Source organism: Chiloscyllium punctatum, unplaced genomic scaffold (genome assembly GCF_047496795.1).
Source record: "Chiloscyllium punctatum isolate Juve2018m unplaced genomic scaffold, sChiPun1.3 scaffold_596, whole genome shotgun sequence".
In the NCBI taxonomy this organism is placed as follows: domain Eukaryota; kingdom Metazoa; phylum Chordata; class Chondrichthyes; order Orectolobiformes; family Hemiscylliidae; genus Chiloscyllium; species Chiloscyllium punctatum.
The window spans coordinates 1-17500 of NW_027310330.1; the positions used below are offsets into that span (position 1 = coordinate 1).

The 17500-nt window shown below is 55.2% G+C and overlaps 1 long non-coding RNA gene across 1 annotated transcript; it reads left to right on the forward strand.

Annotated features, from left to right (window-relative positions):
• Positions 1–2289: 2289 nt before the first annotated feature.
• LOC140473423 (uncharacterized) lies at positions 2290–10174 on the forward strand. The gene is made up of 3 exons (XR_011958329.1): positions 2290–2401; positions 6338–6403; positions 9409–10174. It is a non-coding gene; the product is annotated as an uncharacterized lncRNA (long non-coding RNA).
• Positions 10175–17500: the final 7326 nt, after the last annotated feature.

Sequence of the window (17500 nt, forward strand, 5' to 3'; positions counted from 1 at the left end):
TGTGGTGAGCGAGAGAGTGAGGGTTAAAGAGACCTCCCCAGATACAGGAGAGTGTGAGAGAGAGAGTCGAGGGTTAAAGAGACCTCCCCAGATACAGGAGAGTGTGAGGGAGAGAGGGTTAGAGAGACCTCCCCAGATACAGGAGTGTGTGAGGGAGAGAGGGTTAGAGAGACCTCCCCAGATACAGGAGTGTGTGAGGGAGAGAGGGTTAGAGAGACCTCCCCAGATACAGGAGTGTGTGAGGGAGAGAGGGTTAGAGAGACCTCCCCAGATACAGGAGTGTGTGTGAGGGAGAGAGGGGTTAGAGAGACCTCCCCAGATACAGGAGTGTGTGAGGGAGAGAGGGGTTAGAGAGACCTCCCCAGATACAGGAGTGTGTGAGGGAGAGAGAGGGTTAGAGAGACCTCCCCAGATACAGGAGTGTGTGAGGGAGAGAGGGTTAGAGAGACCTCCCCAGATACAGGAGTGTGTGAGGGAGAGAGGGTTAGAGAGACCTCCCCAGATACAGGAGTGTGTGAGGGAGAGAGAGGGTTAGAGAGACCTCCCCAGATACAGGAGTGTGTGAGGGAGAGAGGGTTAGAGAGACCTCCCCAGATACAGGAGTGTGTGAGGAGGAGAGCCAGGGTTAGAGAGACCTCCCCAGATACAGGAGTGTGTGTGAGGGAGAGAGAGGGTTAGAGAGACCTCCCCAGATACAGGAGTGTGTGAGGGAGAGAGAGGGTTAGAGAGACCTCCCCAGATACAGGAGTGTGTGAGGGAGAGAGGGTTAGAGAGACCTCCCCAGATACAGGAGTGTGTGAGGGAGAGAGGGTTAGAGAGACCTCCCCAGATACAGGAGTGTGTGAGGGAGAGAGGGTTAGAGAGACCTCCCAGATACAGGAGTGTGTGAGGGAGAGAGGTTTAGAGAGACCTCCCAGATACAGGAGTGTGTGAGAGAGAGAGAGGGTTAGAGAGACCTCCCCAGATACAGGGGTATGAGGAGAGAGGTTAGAGAGACCTCCCCAGATACTGGAGTGTGAGAGAGAGAGAGGGTTAGAGAGACCTCCCCAGATACAGGAGTGTGTGAAGGACAGAGAGGGTTAGGGAGACCTCCCCAGATACAGGAGTGTGTGAGGGAGAGAGGGTTAGAGAGACCTCCCCAGATACAGGAGTGTGTGAGAGAGAGAGTGAGGGTTAAAGAGACTTCCCAGATACAGGAGAGTGTGAGAGAGAGAGTGAGGGTTAAGAGACCTCCCCAGATACAGGAGTGTGTGAGGGAGAGAGGGTTAGAGAGACCTCCCCAGATACAGGAGTGTGTGAGAGAGAGAGGGTGAGAGAGACCTCCCCAGATACAGGAGTGTGTGAGGGAGAGAGGGTTAAAGAGACCTCCCCAGATACAGGAGAGTGTGTGAGCGAGAGAGTGAGGGTTAAAGAGACCTCCCCAGATACAGGAGAGTGTGAGAGAGAGAGTGAGGGTTAAAGAGACCTCCCCAGATACAGGAGTGTGTGAGGGAGAGAGGGTTAGAGAGACCTCCCCAGATACAGGAGTGTGTGAGAGAGAGAGGGTGAGAGAGACCTCCCCCAGATACAGGAGTGTGTGAGGGAGAGAGGGTGAGAGAGACCTCCCCAGATACAGGAGCGTGTGAGAGAGAGAGAGAGGGTTAGAGAGACCTCCCCAGATACAGGAGTGTGTGAGGGAGAGAGGGTTAGAGAGACCTCCCCAGATACAGGAGTGTGTGAGGGAGAGGGAGAGGGTTAGAGAGACCTCCCCAGATACAGGAGTGTGTGTGTGTGGGGGTTAGAGAGACCTCCCCAGATACAGGAGAGTGTGAGGGAGAGAGGGTTAGAGAGACCTCCCCAGATACAGGGGTGTGTGTGAGAGAGAGGGTTAGGGAGACCTCCCCAGATACAGGAGTGTGTGAGAGAGAGAGAGGGTTAGAGAGACCTCCCCAGATACAGGAGTGTGTGAGAGAGAGAGGGTTAGAGAGACCTCCCCAGATACAGGAGTGTGTGAGAGAGAGAGGGTTAGAGAGACCTCCCCAGATACAGGAGTGTGTGAGGGAGAGAGGGTTAGAGAGACCTCCCGTGATACAGGAGAGTGTGAGGGAGAGAGGGAGGATTAGAGAGACCTCCCGTGATACAGGGGTGTGTGTGAGGGAGAGGGAGGAGTTGGGATGGGATCTCCCTGTCCTGGAGTGGATGGTAATGTTGTGGAGGATGTGCGATAGTGGGGTGTTTTTGAATGACAGGTGATCCGACCCGTCAGATCTGGTGGAACTGGGTGGAATCTCCTGCCTATCTCTTGCAGGGATGGGGGATATGGCTGTCTCGAATTCCCATCGGCAGTAATGTATTTGACATTCTGCTTGGTCTCGGAGCTCCTTGGATGCTGAGGACCCTGGTGTTGAACTATGGCTCGGTGGTGAGTCCCCGAAAACTATCCCAGAATCTCCCAGCACACAGACCAGCCGCACAGCCCATCTCTCCCGAGCTGGCCCTTTGAAACGACTCCTCGTTTTGTCCCCACTCCCCCCACCCCCCCCCCCCCCCCCCCCCCCCCCCCACCACCCCCAGCCCCCACAGCTCCCTGTGAATTCATCCTTTCCCGATATCCCCCTGACTTTTCCACACCTTTTGAAAATTCCTGTTGAATCCGCTTCCCCTGATACGCTCTCCAGGACACAACAACTTCACTGCCTCAAATTAAACATCCCCCTCCCTCCCTCCCTCCCTCGGGATCTGTTCCCGATTCCCATCCATCCCGTGTCTCTCCGGTGACAGACCCTCCCGCCTCTGGGAGCGGTCTCTCCCCCACCGCCCCCTTCCCGATTCCGAACGCCTCGATTCCATCTCCAACCGAACCTTCCCCGCTCCGAGGGGGACGGTTCCAGCGTCTCTCTCTCTCTCTCTCTCCGCGTTCGGTGCGGACCCTCCTCCCAGCTCCCATTCCGGCCGATCTCCCTCTGCACCCTTTCCAAGGGGTCTGGGTATCCCTCCGGAAGTGCAGGCTCTAGCACCACTCAGAGTGTCCCCTCAGCACTGACCCTCCGACAGTGCCCCCTCCCTCAGCACTGACCCTCTGACAGTGCCCACTCCCTCAGCACTGACCCTCCGACAGTGCGGCACTCCCTCAGCACTGACCCTCCGACAGTGCCCCCTCCCTCAGCACTGACCCTCCGACAGTGCCCACTCCCTCAGCACTGACCCTCCGACAATGCCCAGTCCCTCAGCACTGACTCTCCGACAGTGCCCACTCCCTCAGCACTGACCCCCCGACAGTGCCCACTCCCTCAGCACTGACCCTCCGACAGTGCGGCACTCCCTCAGCACTGACCCTCCGACAGTGCCCACTCCCTCAGCACTGACCCTCCGACAGTGCCCACTCCCTCAGCACTGACCCTCCGACAGTGCCCACTCCCTCAGCACTGACTCTGATAATGCCCACTCCCTCAGCACTGACCGTCCGCCAGTGCCCACTCCCTCAGCACTGACCCTCCGACAGTGCCCACTCCCTCAGCACTGACCCTCCGACAGTGCCCACTCCCCCAGCACTGACCCTCCAACAGCACCCACTCCCTCAGCACTGATCCTCCGACAGTGCCCACTCCCTCAGCACTGACCCTCCAACAGTGCGGCACTCCCTCAGCACTGACCCTCCGACAGTGCCCACTCCCTCAGCACTGACTCTCCGACAGTGTCCACTCCCTCAGCACTGACCCTCGGACAGTGCCCACTCCCTCAGCACTGACCCTCGGACAGTGCCCACTCCCTCAGCACTGACCGTCCAACAGTGCCCACTCCCTCAGCACTGACTCCCCAACAGTGCCCACTCCCTCAGCACTGACCCTCTGACAATGCCCACTCCCTCATCACTGACCCTCCGACAGTGCCCACTCCCTCATCAGTGCCCGCTCCCTCACCACTGACCCGCCGACAGTGTGGCGCTCCCTCAGCACTGACCCTCCGACAGTGCCCGCTCCCTCAGCACTGACCCTCCGACAGTGCCCGCTCCCTCAGCACTGACCCTCCGGAAGTGCCCACTCCCTCAGCACTGACCCTCCAACAGTGCCCGCGCCCTCAGCACTGACCCTCCGACAGTGCCCACTCCCCCAGCACTGACCCTCCAACAGCACCCACTTCCTCAGCACTGATCCTCCGACAGTGCCCACTCCCTCAGCACTGACCCTCCAACAGTGCCCACACCCTCAGCACTGACCCCTCCCACAGTGCCCGCGCCCTCAGCACTGACCCTCCGACAGTGCGGCACTCCCTCAGCACTGACCCTCCGACAGTGCCCGCTCCCTCAGCGCTGACCCTCCGACAGTGCCCACTCCCTCAGCACTGACCCTCTGACAATGCCCACTCCCTCAGCACTGACCCTCCGACAGTGCCCACTCCCTCAGCACTGACTCTGATAATGACCACTCCCTCAGCACTGACCCTCCGACAGTGCCCACACCCTCAGCACTGACCCTCCGACACTGCCCCACTCCCTCAGCACTGACCCTCCGACAGTGCCCACTCCCTCAGCACTGACCCTCCGACAGTGCCTGCTCCCTCAGCACTGACCCTCCGACAGTGCCCACTCCCTCAGCGCTGACTCTCCGACAGTGCCCACTCCCTCAGCACTGACCCTCCGACAGTGCCCACTCCCTCAGCACTGACCCTCCGACAGTGCCCACTCCCTCAGCACTGACCCTCCGACAGTGCCCACTCCCTCAGCACTGACCCTCCGACAGTGCCCACTCCCTCAAGCACTGACCCTCTGACATTGCCCACACCTTCAGCACTGACTCTCCGACAGTGCCCACTCCCTCAGCGCTGACCGTCCGACAGTGCTCACTCCATCAGCACTGACCCTCCGACACTGCACGCTCCCTCAGCACTGACCCTCCGACAGTGCCCACTCCCTCAGCACTGACCCTCCGACAGTGCCCACTCCCTCAGCGCTGACCCTCCGGCAGTGCCCACTCCCTCAGCGCTGACCCTCCGACAGTGCCCACTCCCTCAGCGCTGACCCTCCGACAGTGCCCACTCCCTCAGCACTGACCCCTCCGACAGTGCCCACTCCCACAAGCACTGACCCTCTGACATTGCCCACACCTTCAGCACTGACCCTCCGACAGTGCCCGCGCCCTCAGCACTGACCCTCCGACAGTGCCCACACCCTCAGCACTGACCCTCCGACAGTGCCCACTCCCTCAGCACTGACCCTTCGGACAGTGCCCACTCCCTCAGCACTGACCCTCTGACAGTGCGCGCTCTCTCAGCACTGACCCTTCGACAGTGCCCACTCCCTCATCACTGACCCTCCGACAGTGCCCGCTCCCTCAGCGCTGACCCTCCAACAGTGCCCACACCCTCAGCACTGACCCTCCGACAGTGCCCGCTCCCTCAGCACTGACCCTCCAACAGTGCCCACTCCCTCAGCACTGACCCTCCGACAGTGCCCACTCCCTCAGCACTGACCCTCCGACAGTGCCCACTCCCTCATCACTGACCCTCCGACAGTGCCCGCTCCCTCAGCGCTGACCCTCCAACAGTGCCCACACCCTCAGCACTGACCCTCCGACAGTGCCCGCTCCCTCAGCACTGACCCTCCAACAGTGCCCACTCCCTCAGCACTGACCCTCCGACAGTGCCCACTCCCTCAGCACTGACTCTGATAATGACCACTCCCTCAGCACTGACCCTCCGACAGTGCCCACACCCTCAGCACTGATCTCCGACTGTGCCCACTCCCTCAGCACTGACCCTCTGACAGTGTCCACTCCCTCAGCACTGACCCTCCGACAGTGCCCACTCCCTCAGCACTGACTCTCCGACAGTGCCCGCTCCCTGAGCACTGACCCTCCGACAGTGCCCACTCCCTCAGCACTGACCCTCTGACAGTGCCTGCTCCCTCAGCACTGACCCTCCGACAGTGCCCACTCCCTCAGCACTGACCCCCAGACAGTGCCCACTCCCTCAGCGCTGACCCTCCAACAGTTCCTTCTCCCTCACCACTGACCCTCCGACAGTGCCCACTCCCTCAAGCACTGACCCTCCGACTGTGCCCACTCCCTTAGCACTGACCCTCTGACAGTGCCCACTCCCTCAGCACTGACCCTCCGACAGTGCCCACTCCCTCAGCACTGACCCTCCGACAGTGCCCACTCCCTCAGCACTGACCCTCCGACAGTGCCCACTCCCTCAGCACTGACCCTCCGACAGTGCCCACTCCCTCAGCACTGACCCTCCGACAGTGCCCACTCCCTCAGCACTGACCCTCCGACAGTGCCCACATCCCTCAGCACTGACCCTCTGACAGTGCCCACTCCCTCATTACTGAACTGTAATCTGTATCTCTTGCTGGCAGGTGGTCATAAACAGTAAGGGGATTGTTTATTCTGTGATTCTGCTTCTTGCCTCGGTCTCCCTGATGGTGAGTGCCAATTATCTTACCCCTTCTTTCTGCATGGTCATTGAGTTTGTCTGTGTGTGTGAGTGTGTGTGTGTTTGTGTCTGTGTGTGTGAGTGTGTGTGTGTCTGTATGTGTGAGTGTGTGTGTGTCTGTGTGTGTGTGGTGTGGTGTGTGTGTGCCTCTGTGTGTGTGTGTGTGTGTCTGTGTGTGTCTGTGGTTTGTGTGTGTGTGTATGTGTTTGTGTCTGTATGTGTGAGTGTGTGTGTGTCTGTGTGTGTCTGTGGTGTGTGTGTGCCTCTGTGTGTGTGTGTGTGTGTGTGTGTGTGTTTGTGTCTGTGTGTGTGTGTCTGTGTGTGAGTCTGTGTGTGTGTGTTTGTGTCTGTGTGTGTGTGTCTGTGTGTGAGTCTGTGTGTGTGTGGTGTGTGTGTTGCTGTATGTGAGCACTGTGTGTGTGAGTACAGTGTGTCTGTGCGTGTGAGTACTCTCACACACACACCTACTCACACCCATCCACCCACACACCTACTCACACACTCCTACTCACACACACACACCCACACACACACTCCTATTCACACCCACCCTCTCACACACCCACACCTACTCACACCCACCCACACACACACACCTACACACACCCACCCACCCACACACACACCTACTCACACCCATCCACCCACACACACACCTACTCACACCCACCCACCCACACACACATGCTCACACCCACCCACACACACCTACTCACACCCACCCACACACACACACCTACACACACCCACCCACCCACACACACACACCTACACACACCCACCCACCCACCCACACACCTACTCACACCCATCCACCCACCCACACACCTACTCACAACCACCCACCCACACACACATGCTCACACCCACCCACAAACCTAATCACACCCACCCACCTACTCACACCCACCCACCCACACACCTACTCATACCCACCCACCCACACACACACCTACTCACGCTCACCCACACACACACGTACTCACACCCACACACCTACTCACACCCACACACCCACATACACACACCTAGTCACACCCACCTACTCACACCAACCCACCCACACACACACGCTCACACCCATCCACACACACACCTACACCCACCCACTCACAAACCTAATCACACCCACCCACCCACACATACACATACAAATACACACACCTACTCACACCCACCCACCCACACACACACCTACACACACACACCCACCCACACACACACTTACTCACACCCACCCGCACACACACCCACCCACCCACACCTACTCACACCCACCCACACACACACCTACTCACACCCACACACCTACTCACACCCACACACCCACACATACACATACAAATACACACACCTACTCACACCCACCCACCCACACACACACCTACTCACACACACCCACCCACACACACACTTACACCCACCCGCACACACACCCACCCACCCACACCTACTCACACCCACCCACACACACACCTACTCACACCCACACACCTACTCACACCCACACACCCACACATACACATACAAATACACACACCTACTCACACACACCCACCCACACACACACCTACTCACACACACCCACCCACACACACACCTACTCACACACACCCACCCACCCACACACACACCTACACACACACACACACCCACACACACACCTACACACACACACCCACCCACACACACACTTACTCACACCCACCCGCACACACACCCACCCACCCACACCTACTCACACCCACCCACCCACACACCTACTCACACCCACCCACCCACACACACCTACTCACACCCACCCACACACACCTACTCACACCCACCCACACACACACACACACCTACTCACACCCATCCACCCAACCCCACACCTACTCACACCCACCCACACACACCTACACACACCCCCACACACCCACCCACACACACACCTACTCACACCCACCCACCCACACACACACCTACTCACACCTTCCCACACACACCCACAGACACACCTACTCACACCCACCCACACACACACCTTCACATACCTACCCACACAAACACACCTACACATACTCACCCACACACACACACCTACTCACTCACCGACCCACCCACATGCACACACCTACTCACACCCACCCACCCACACACCTACTCACACCCACCCACACACCTACTCACACCCACCCACCCACACACCTACTCACACCCACCCACACACCTACTCACACCCACCCACACACCTACTCACACCAACCCACACACCCCTACTCGCACCCACCCACACACACAAACCTACTCACACCCACACACACACACACACCTACTCACACCCACCCACCCACACACCTACTCACACCCACCCACACACCTACTCACACCCACCCACACACACACACCTCACACCAACCCACACACCCCTACTCACACCCACCCACACACACAAACCTACTCACACCCACACACCTACTCACACCCCACCTACACACACCTACTCACACCCATCCACCCAACACACGCCTACACACACCCACCCACCCACACACACACACACGGACACACAGACACAGACACAGACGCAAACACACACAGACACACACACACACAGACACACACACACACACAGATACAGACACACACACACACACAGATACAGACACACACACACACACACAGACACACACACACACACACACAGAGGCAGACAGACAGACAGACACACACACACAGACACACACACACAGACACACCCACACACACACACCCACACACACACACCCACACACCCCCCCACACACACACACACACACACAGAGTCCTCCCTACATTCCCCCATGTTGCTCCTTCCTTCATTGGATGAGTCTGTGTGTCCCTCTCTTTCTCTGTCTCACAGACTCTCCCTATCTCCCTCCCTCCCTCTCTCTCTCCCTCCCTCCCTCTCTCTCTCTCTCTCTCTCTCTCTGTCTCTCTCTGTGTCTCAGTTGTAGTCCCTCTCTTTTCCAGGTTTTGGGAATTCACTGGAATGGCTGGAAGTTGAACCGGAGACTGGGAGTGGGAGCTTTGCTGCTTTACGCTGTCTTCCTGTGTTTCTCCGTCCTCATTGAGCTGAATGTTTTTCTGGAGGTGAATCTGCCGAGCTGTCAGTGAGGTGGAGGCGAGGTGAGGGAACCCTGACCCTCAGTACGGACACTCGAGGGGGACACACTGAGGACCATCAGCCCCTCCCATGAACCTCACTGCACTTCAGGAAGAGGGCACCGAGACAGGATCCAGATGATAATCCGATCACACTGCACTGAGGCGAGGGGACGGATCCAGCAGCGTTCAGGGGACCCACAACACCCACCCACCCATCAACATCATTCCCCATTCCGCCTGGATCCAATCGACAAGGAATTCCCAGGAATTCTGCCAATCCCCATCTCCGTGTTTGATGGGGGGACAGTGTAGAGGGATCTTTACTCTGTATCTAACCCCGTGCTGTCCCTGTCCTGGGGAGTGTTTGATGGGGGACAGTGTAGAGGAAGCTTTACTCTGTATCTAACCCCGTGCTGTCCCTGTCCCTGGGAGTGTTTGATGGGGGACAGTGTAGAGAGAGCTTTACTCTGTATCTAACCCCGTGCTGTCCCTGTCCTGGGGAGTGTTTGATGGGGGGGACAGTGTAGAGGGAGCTTTACTCTGTATCTAACCCCGTGCTGTCCCTGTCCCTGGGGAGTGTTTGATGGGGGGGACAGTGTAGAGGAAGCTTTACTCTGTATCTAACCCCGTGCTGTCCCTGTCCCTGGGAGTGTTTGATGGGGGACAGTGTAGAGGGAGCTTTACTCTGTATCTAACCCCATGCTGTCCCTGTCCCTGGGGAGTGTTTGATGGGGGGGACAGTGTAGAGGGAGCTTTACTCTGTATCTAACCCCGTGCTGTCCCTGTCCCTGGGAGTGTTTGATGGGGGACAGTGTAGAGGGAGCTTTACTCTGTATCTAAACCCGTGCTGTCCCTGTCCCTGGGGAGTGTTTGATGGGGGGGACAGTGTAGAGGGAGCTTTACTCTGTATCTAACCCCGTGCTGTCCCTGTCCCTGGGAGTGTTTGATGGGGGACAGTGTAGAGGGAGCTTTACTTTGTATCTAAACCCGTGCTGTCCCTGTCCCTGGGAGTGTTTGATGGGGGGACAGTGTAGAGAGAGCTTTACTCTGTATCTAACCCCGTGCTGTCCCTGTCCTGGGAGTGTTTGATGGGGGGCAGTGTAGAGGGAGCTTTACTCTGTATCGAACCCCGTGCTGTCCCTGTCCTGGGAGTGTTTGATGGGGGAACAGTGTAGAGGGAGCTTTACTCTGTATCTAACCCCGTGCTGTCCCTGTCCCTGGGGAGTGTTTGATGGGGGGGACAGTGTAGAGGGAGCTTTACTCTGTATCTAACCCCGTGCTGTCCCTGTCCCTGGGAGTGTTTGATGGGGGACAGTGTAGAGGGAGCTTTACTCTGTATCTAACCCCATGCTGTCCCTGTCCCTGGGGAGTGTTTGATGGGGGGGACAGTGTAGAGGGAGCTTTACTCTGTATCTAACCCCATGCTGTCCCTGTCCCTGGGGAGTGTTTGATGGGGGGGACAGTGTAGAGGGAGCTTTACTCTGTATCTAACCCCGTGCTGTCCCTGTCCCTGGGAGTGTTTGATGGGGGACAGTGTAGAGAGGGCTTTACTCTGTATCTAAACCCGTGCTGTCCCTGTCCCTGGGGAGTGTTTGATGGGGGGGACAGTGTAGAGGGAGCTTTACTCTGTATCTAACCCCGTGCTGTCCCTGTCCTGGGAGTGTTTGATGGGGGGCAGTGTAGAGGGAGCTTTACTCTGTATCGAACCCCGTGCTGTCCCTGTCCTGGGAGTGTTTGATGGGGGGACAGTGTAGAGAGAGCTTTACTCTGTATCTAACCCCGTGCTGTCCCTGTCCTGGGAGTGTTTGATGGGGGGACAATGTAGAGAGAGCTTTACTCTGTATCTAACCCCGTGCTGTCCCTGTCCTGGGGAGTGTTTGATGGGGGGACAGTGTAGAGGGAGCTTTACTCTGTATCTAACCCCGTGCTGTCCCTGTCCCTGGGAGTGTTTGATGGGGGCACAGTGTAGAGGGAGCTTTACTCTGTATCTAACCCCGTGCTGTCCCTGTCCCTGGGAGTGTTTGATGGGGGGGACAGTGTAGAGGGAGCTTTACTCTGTATCTAACCCCGTGCTGTCCTTGTCCTGGGAGTGTTTGATGGGGGGACAGTGTAGAGGGAGCTTTACTCTGTATCTAACCCCGTGCTGTCCCTGTCCCTGGGAGTGTTTGATGGGGGGGACAGTGTAGAGAGAGTTTTACTCTGTATCTAACCCCGTGCTGTCCCTGTCCCTGGGAGTGTTTGATGGGGGGGACAGTGTAGAGGTAGCTTTCCCCTGTATCTAACCCCGTGCTGTCCCTGTCCCTGGGGTGTTTGATGGGGGACAGTGTAGAGGGAGCTTTACTCTGTATCTAACCCCGTGCTGTCCCTGTCCCTGGGAGTGTTTGATGGGGGGGACAGTGTAGAGAGAGTTTTACTCTGTATCTAACCCCGTGCTGTCCCTGTCCCTGGGAGTGTTTGATGGGGGGGACAGTGGGCAGTTGGGTGGTTCGGAATTGTTGAGGGTGAGTTTGGAATCAAACGCTGATGTTCGGAAAGGTTGGGACACACTGAGGGTGAGATATTTGTGTCTGTGCTGGGAGCTGGGTTGAGTGTCTCATGTGCTGTGTTTAAATGAATCTCTGTACCACTGTGGGCTCTGCCAACGCTGGCTGTATTTCTTCATGTTTCAGTGTCAGTGGAATTCTGATTTCCGTATTTTTACAAGCAGCGATGTCAACTATCAGGGTGTGCTGTCTGTTATTCTCCAATCACGAACTCCTCCTAGAATTTGCTCTCCCATTCCCCTCTCCCCCAGTCACCCCCATAACCTCAGGTTGGTCCTCACTTCAGTGCCAATGATCCCAGCTGTCCCCCAGGCCCAGAGGGTGGAGGTGAGAGTGTCAGGGAACAGCTGTTATTGTGTTAAGAACATCTCTGAGAGGCGTAGGGGACATCTCCAACAGCCCTGAGCCAGGGGCAGTCTGGAGAGAGGGATGACTGCCCAAGGGTCAGTGTGGACATTACTCTCTGGGAAAAGGAGGGAGTGTGTGAGTGTGTCCCTGTGGTTCAGACTATGTGAGGGAGTGAGTGAGTGTGAGTGACTGTGTGTGTGACTGAGTGTGAGAGTGAGTGAGTGGATGTGTGTGTGGGTGGGTGGATGGAAACAGACCCTTCGGCCCAACCCGTCCATGCTGACCCAGATATCCCAACCCAATCTAGTCCCACCTGCCAGCACCCGGCCCATATCCCTCCAAACCCTTCCTATTCATATCCCCATCCAAATGCCTCTTCAATGTTGTCATTGTACCAGCCTCCACCACATCCTCTGGCAGCTCATTCCATACACGTACCACCCTCTGTGTGAAAAAGTTGCCCCTTTGGTCTCTTTTATATCTTTCCCCTCTCGCCCTAAACCTATGCCCCTCTAGTTCTGGACTCCCCCATCCCAGGGAAAAGATTTTGTCTCTTTATCCTATCCATGCCCCTCATAATTTTATAAACCTCTATAAGGTCACCCCTCAGCCTCCGACGCTCCAGGGAAAACAGCCCCAGCCTGTTCAGCCTCTTCCTGTAGCTCAGATCCTCCAACCCTGGCAACATCCTTGTAAATCTTTTCTGAACCCTTTCAAGTTTCACAACATCTTTCCGATAAGAAGGAGACCAGAATTGCACGCAATATTCCAACAGTGGCCTAACCAATGTCCTGTACAGCCACAACATGACCTCCCAACTCCTGTACTCAATACTCTGACCAATAAAGGAAAGCATACCAAACACCTTCTTCACTATCCTATCTACCTGCGACTCAACTTTCAAGGAGCTATGAATCTGCACTCCAAGGTCTCTTTGTTCAGCAACACTCCCCAGGACCTTACCATTAAGTGTATAAGTCCTGCTAAGATTTGCTTTCCCAAAATGCAGCACCTCACATTTATCTGAATTAAACTCCATCTGCCACTTCTCAGCCCATTGGCCCATCTGGTCCAGATCCTGTTGTAATCTGAGGTAACCCTCTTCGCTGTCCACTACACCTCCAATTTTGGTGTCATCTGCAAACTTACTAACTGTACCTCTTATGTTCACATCCAAATCATTTATATAAATGACAAAAAGTAGAGGACCCAGCACCGATCCTTGTGGCACTCCACTGGTCACAGGCCTCCAGTCTGAAAAACAACCCTCCACCACCACCCTCTGTCTTCTACCTTTGAGCCAGTTCTGTATCCAAATGGCTAGTTCCCCCTGTATTCCATGAGATCTAACCTTGCTAATCAGTCTCCCATGGGGAACCTTGTCAAATGCCTTACTGAAGCCCATATAGATCACATCTACTGCTCTGCCCTCATCAATCCTCTTTGTTACTTCTTCAAAAAACTCGATCAAGTTTGTGAGACGTGATTTCCCACACACAAAGCCATGTTGACTATCCCTAATCAGTCCTTGCCTTTCCAAACACATGTACATCCTGTCCCTCAGGATTCCCTCCAACAACTTGCCCACCACCGAGGTCAGGCTCACTGGCCTATAGTTCCCTGGCTTGTCTTTACTGCCCTTCTTAAACAGTGGCACCACAGTTGCCAACCTCCAGTCTTCCGGCACCTCACCTGTGAGTGTTTGACTGATTGTGAGTGAGTGTGCAAGCATGTGAGTCTGTGCGTGATGAGTGTGTGAATGGGTGTGAGAGTGTGAGTGAGTGTGTCTGAGTGAGAGTGGAGTGTGTGTCTGAGTGGGAGAGAGTGGGAATGAGTGAGTGTGTGTCTGAGAGAGTGTGAGTGTGTCTGACTGAGAGAGAATGAGTGAGTGTGTCGTGTGTGTCTGTGTCTGAGTGAGAGAGTGTGTTGAATGAGAGAGTGTGAGTGACAGTGAGTGTGTGTCTGTGTGAGAGTGAGAGAGACTATGAGTGAGTGTGTCTGAGTGTGTGTGTCTCTGTGAGTGGGACAGTGAGTGAGAGTGTGTGTGTGTCTCTGAGTGAGAGAGTGTGAGTGAGTGTGTCTCAGTGTCTGAGTGAGAGAGTGAGTGAGTGTGTGTGTGTCTGAGTGAGAGTGAGTGACAGAGTGTGTGTCTGAGTGAGAGAGTGTGAGAGAGTGAGTGTGTCTGAGTGAGAGAGTGTGTGTCTCTGTGTCTGAGTGAGAGAGTGAGTGTGTCTGAGTAAGAGAATGTGTGAGTGAGAGTGAGTGTGTCTGTCTGAGTGAGAGAGTGAGTGTGTCTGTGTGTCTCTGTGTCTGAGTGAGAGAGTGAGTGTGTCTCTGAGTGAGAGAGTGCGAGAGAGTGAGTGTGTCTGAGTGAGAGAGTGTGAGACAGTGAGTGTGTCTGAGTGAGAGAGTGAGTGTGTCTGTGTGTCTCTGTGTCTGAGTGAGAGAGTGAGTGTGTCTCTGAGTGAGAGAGTGCGAGAGAGTGAGTGTGTCTGAGTGAGAGAGTGTGAGAGAGTGTGTGTCTGAGTGAGTGAGTGTGTCTGAGTGAGAGAGTGAGTGTGTCTGTGTGTCTCTGTGTCTGAGTGAGAGAGTGAGTGTGTCTGAGTGAGAGAGTGAGTGTGTCTCTGAGTGAGAGAGTGCGAGAGAGTGAGTGTGTCTGAGTGAGAGAGTGAGTGTGTCTCTGAGTGAGAGAGTGAGTGTGTCTCTGAGTGAGAGAGTGAGTGTGTCTGAGTGAGACAGTGTGAGTGAGACAGTGAGTGTGTCTGAGTGAGAGAGTGAGTGTGTCTGTGTGTCTGTGTGTCTCTGTGTCTGAGTGAGAGAGTGAGTGTGTCTCTGAGTGAGAGAGTGTGAGAGAGTGAGTGTGTCTGAGTGAGAGAGTGTGAGAGAGTGAGTGTGTCTCTGTGTCTGAGTGAGAGAGTGTGAGAGAGTGAGTGTGTCTGAGTGAGAGAGTGAGTGTGTCTGAGTGAGAGAGTGAGTGTGTCTCTGAGTGAGAGAGTGCGAGAGAGTGAGTGTGTCTGAGTGAGAGAGTGAGTGTGTCTCTGAGTGAGAGAGTGCGAGAGAGTGAGTGTGTCTCTGTGTCTGAGTGAGAGAGTGTGAGAGAGTGTGTGTCTGAGTGAGAGAGTGTGAGTGAGTGAGTGAGTGTGTCTGAGTGAGAGAGTGAGTGTGTCTGTGTGTCTCTGTGTCTGAGTGAGAGAGTGAGTGTGTCTGAGTGAGAGAGTGAGTGTGTCTCTGAGTGAGAGAGTGAGTGTGTCTGAGTGAGACAGTGTGAGTGAGACAGTGAGTGTGTCTGAGTGAGAGAGTGAGTGTGTCTGTGTGTCTCTGTGTCTGAGTGAGAGAGTGAGTGTGTCTGAGTGAGAGAGTGAGTGTGTCTCTGAGTGAGAGAGTGAGTGTGTCTGAGTGAGACAGTGTGAGTGAGACAGTGAGTGTGTCTGAGTGAGAGAGTGAGTGTGTCTGTGTGTCTCTGTGTCTGAGTGAGAGAGTGAGTGTGTCTCTGAGTGAGAGAGTGTGAGAGAGTGAGTGTGTCTGAGTGAGAGTGTGAGAGAGTGAGTGTGTCTGAGTGAGAGTGAGTGTGTCTGAGTGAGAGAGTGTGTGAGTGAGAGTGAGTGTGTCTGTCTGAGTGAGAGAGTGAGTGTGTGTCTGAGTGAGAGAGTGAGTGTGTGTGTGAGTGAGAGAGTGAGTGTGTGTGTCTGAGTGAGAGAGTGAGTGTGTGTGTCTGAGTGAGAGAGTGAGTGTGTCTGAGTGAGAGAGTGAGTGTGTCTGAGTGAGAGAGTGAGTGTGTGTGTCTGAGTGAGAGAGTGAGTGTGTGTGTCTGAGTGAGAGAGTGTGTGTGTGTCTGAGTACGTGAGTGTGTGTGTCTGAGTACGTGAGTGTGTCTCTGTGTCTGAATGAGAGAGTGAGTGAGTGAGTGTCTCTGTCTGAGAGAGAGTGAGTGTGTCTGTGTCTGTGTCTGAGTGAGAGAGTGAGTGAGTGAGTGTCTCTGTCTGAGTGAGAGAGTGTGTCTGTGTCTCTGTCTGAGTGAGAGAGTGAGTGAGTGAGTGTCTCTGTCTGAGAGAGAGTGAGTGAGTGAGTGTGTCTGTCTGAGTGAGAGAGTGAGTGAGTGAGTGTCTCTGTCTGAGAGAGAGTGAGTGAGTGAGTGTCTCTGTCTGAGTGAGAGAGTGAGTGAGTGAGTGTCTCTGTCTGAGAGAGAGAGTGAGTGTGTCTGTGTCTCTGTCTGAGTGAGAGAGTGAGTGAGTGAGTGTCTCAGTCTGAGAGAGAGTGAGTGAGTGAGTGTCTATGTCTGAGAGAGAGTGAGTGTGTCTGTGTCTCTGTCTGAGTGAGAGAGTGAGTGAGTGAGTGTCTCTGTCTGAGTGAGAGAGTGAGTGAGTGAGTGTCTCAGTCTGAGAGAGAGTGAGTGTGTCTGTGTCTCTGTCTGAGTGAGAGAGTGAGTGAGTGAGTGTCTCTGTCTGAGAGAGAGAGTGAGTGTGTCTGTGTCTCTGTCTGAGTGAGAGAGTGAGTGAGTGAGTGTCTCAGTCTGAGAGAGAGTGAGTGAGTGAGTGTCTATGTCTGAGAGAGAGTGAGTGTGTCTGTGTCTCTGTCTGAGTGAGAGAGTGAGTGAGTGAGTGTCTCTGTCTGAGTGAGAGAGTGAGTGAGTGTCTCTGTCTGAGAGAGAGTGAGTGTGTCTGTGTCTCTGTCTGAGTGAGAGAGTGAGTGAGTGAGTGTCTCTGTCTGAGTGAGAGAGTGAGTGAGTGAGTGTCTCTGAGAGAGAGTGAGTGTGTCTGTGTCTGTCTGAGTGAGAGAGTGAGTGAGTGAGTGTCTCTGTCTGAGTGAGAGAGTGAGTGAGTGAGTGTGTCTGTCTGAGTGAGAGAGTGAGTGTGTCTGTGTCTGTGTCTGAGTGAGAGAGTGAGTGTGTCTGTGTGAGAGAGTGAGTGTGTCTGTGTCTGTGTCTGAGTGTGTGTCTGAGTGGGAGTGAGCGTGTGTCTCATTGTGTGTGTCTGAATGAGAGAATGAGTGTGCGTGTCTGAGTGAGTGTGTGTGTGTGAGAGAGAGAGAGTGTGAGTGTGTGCGTGTCTGAGTGAGTGTGTGTGTGT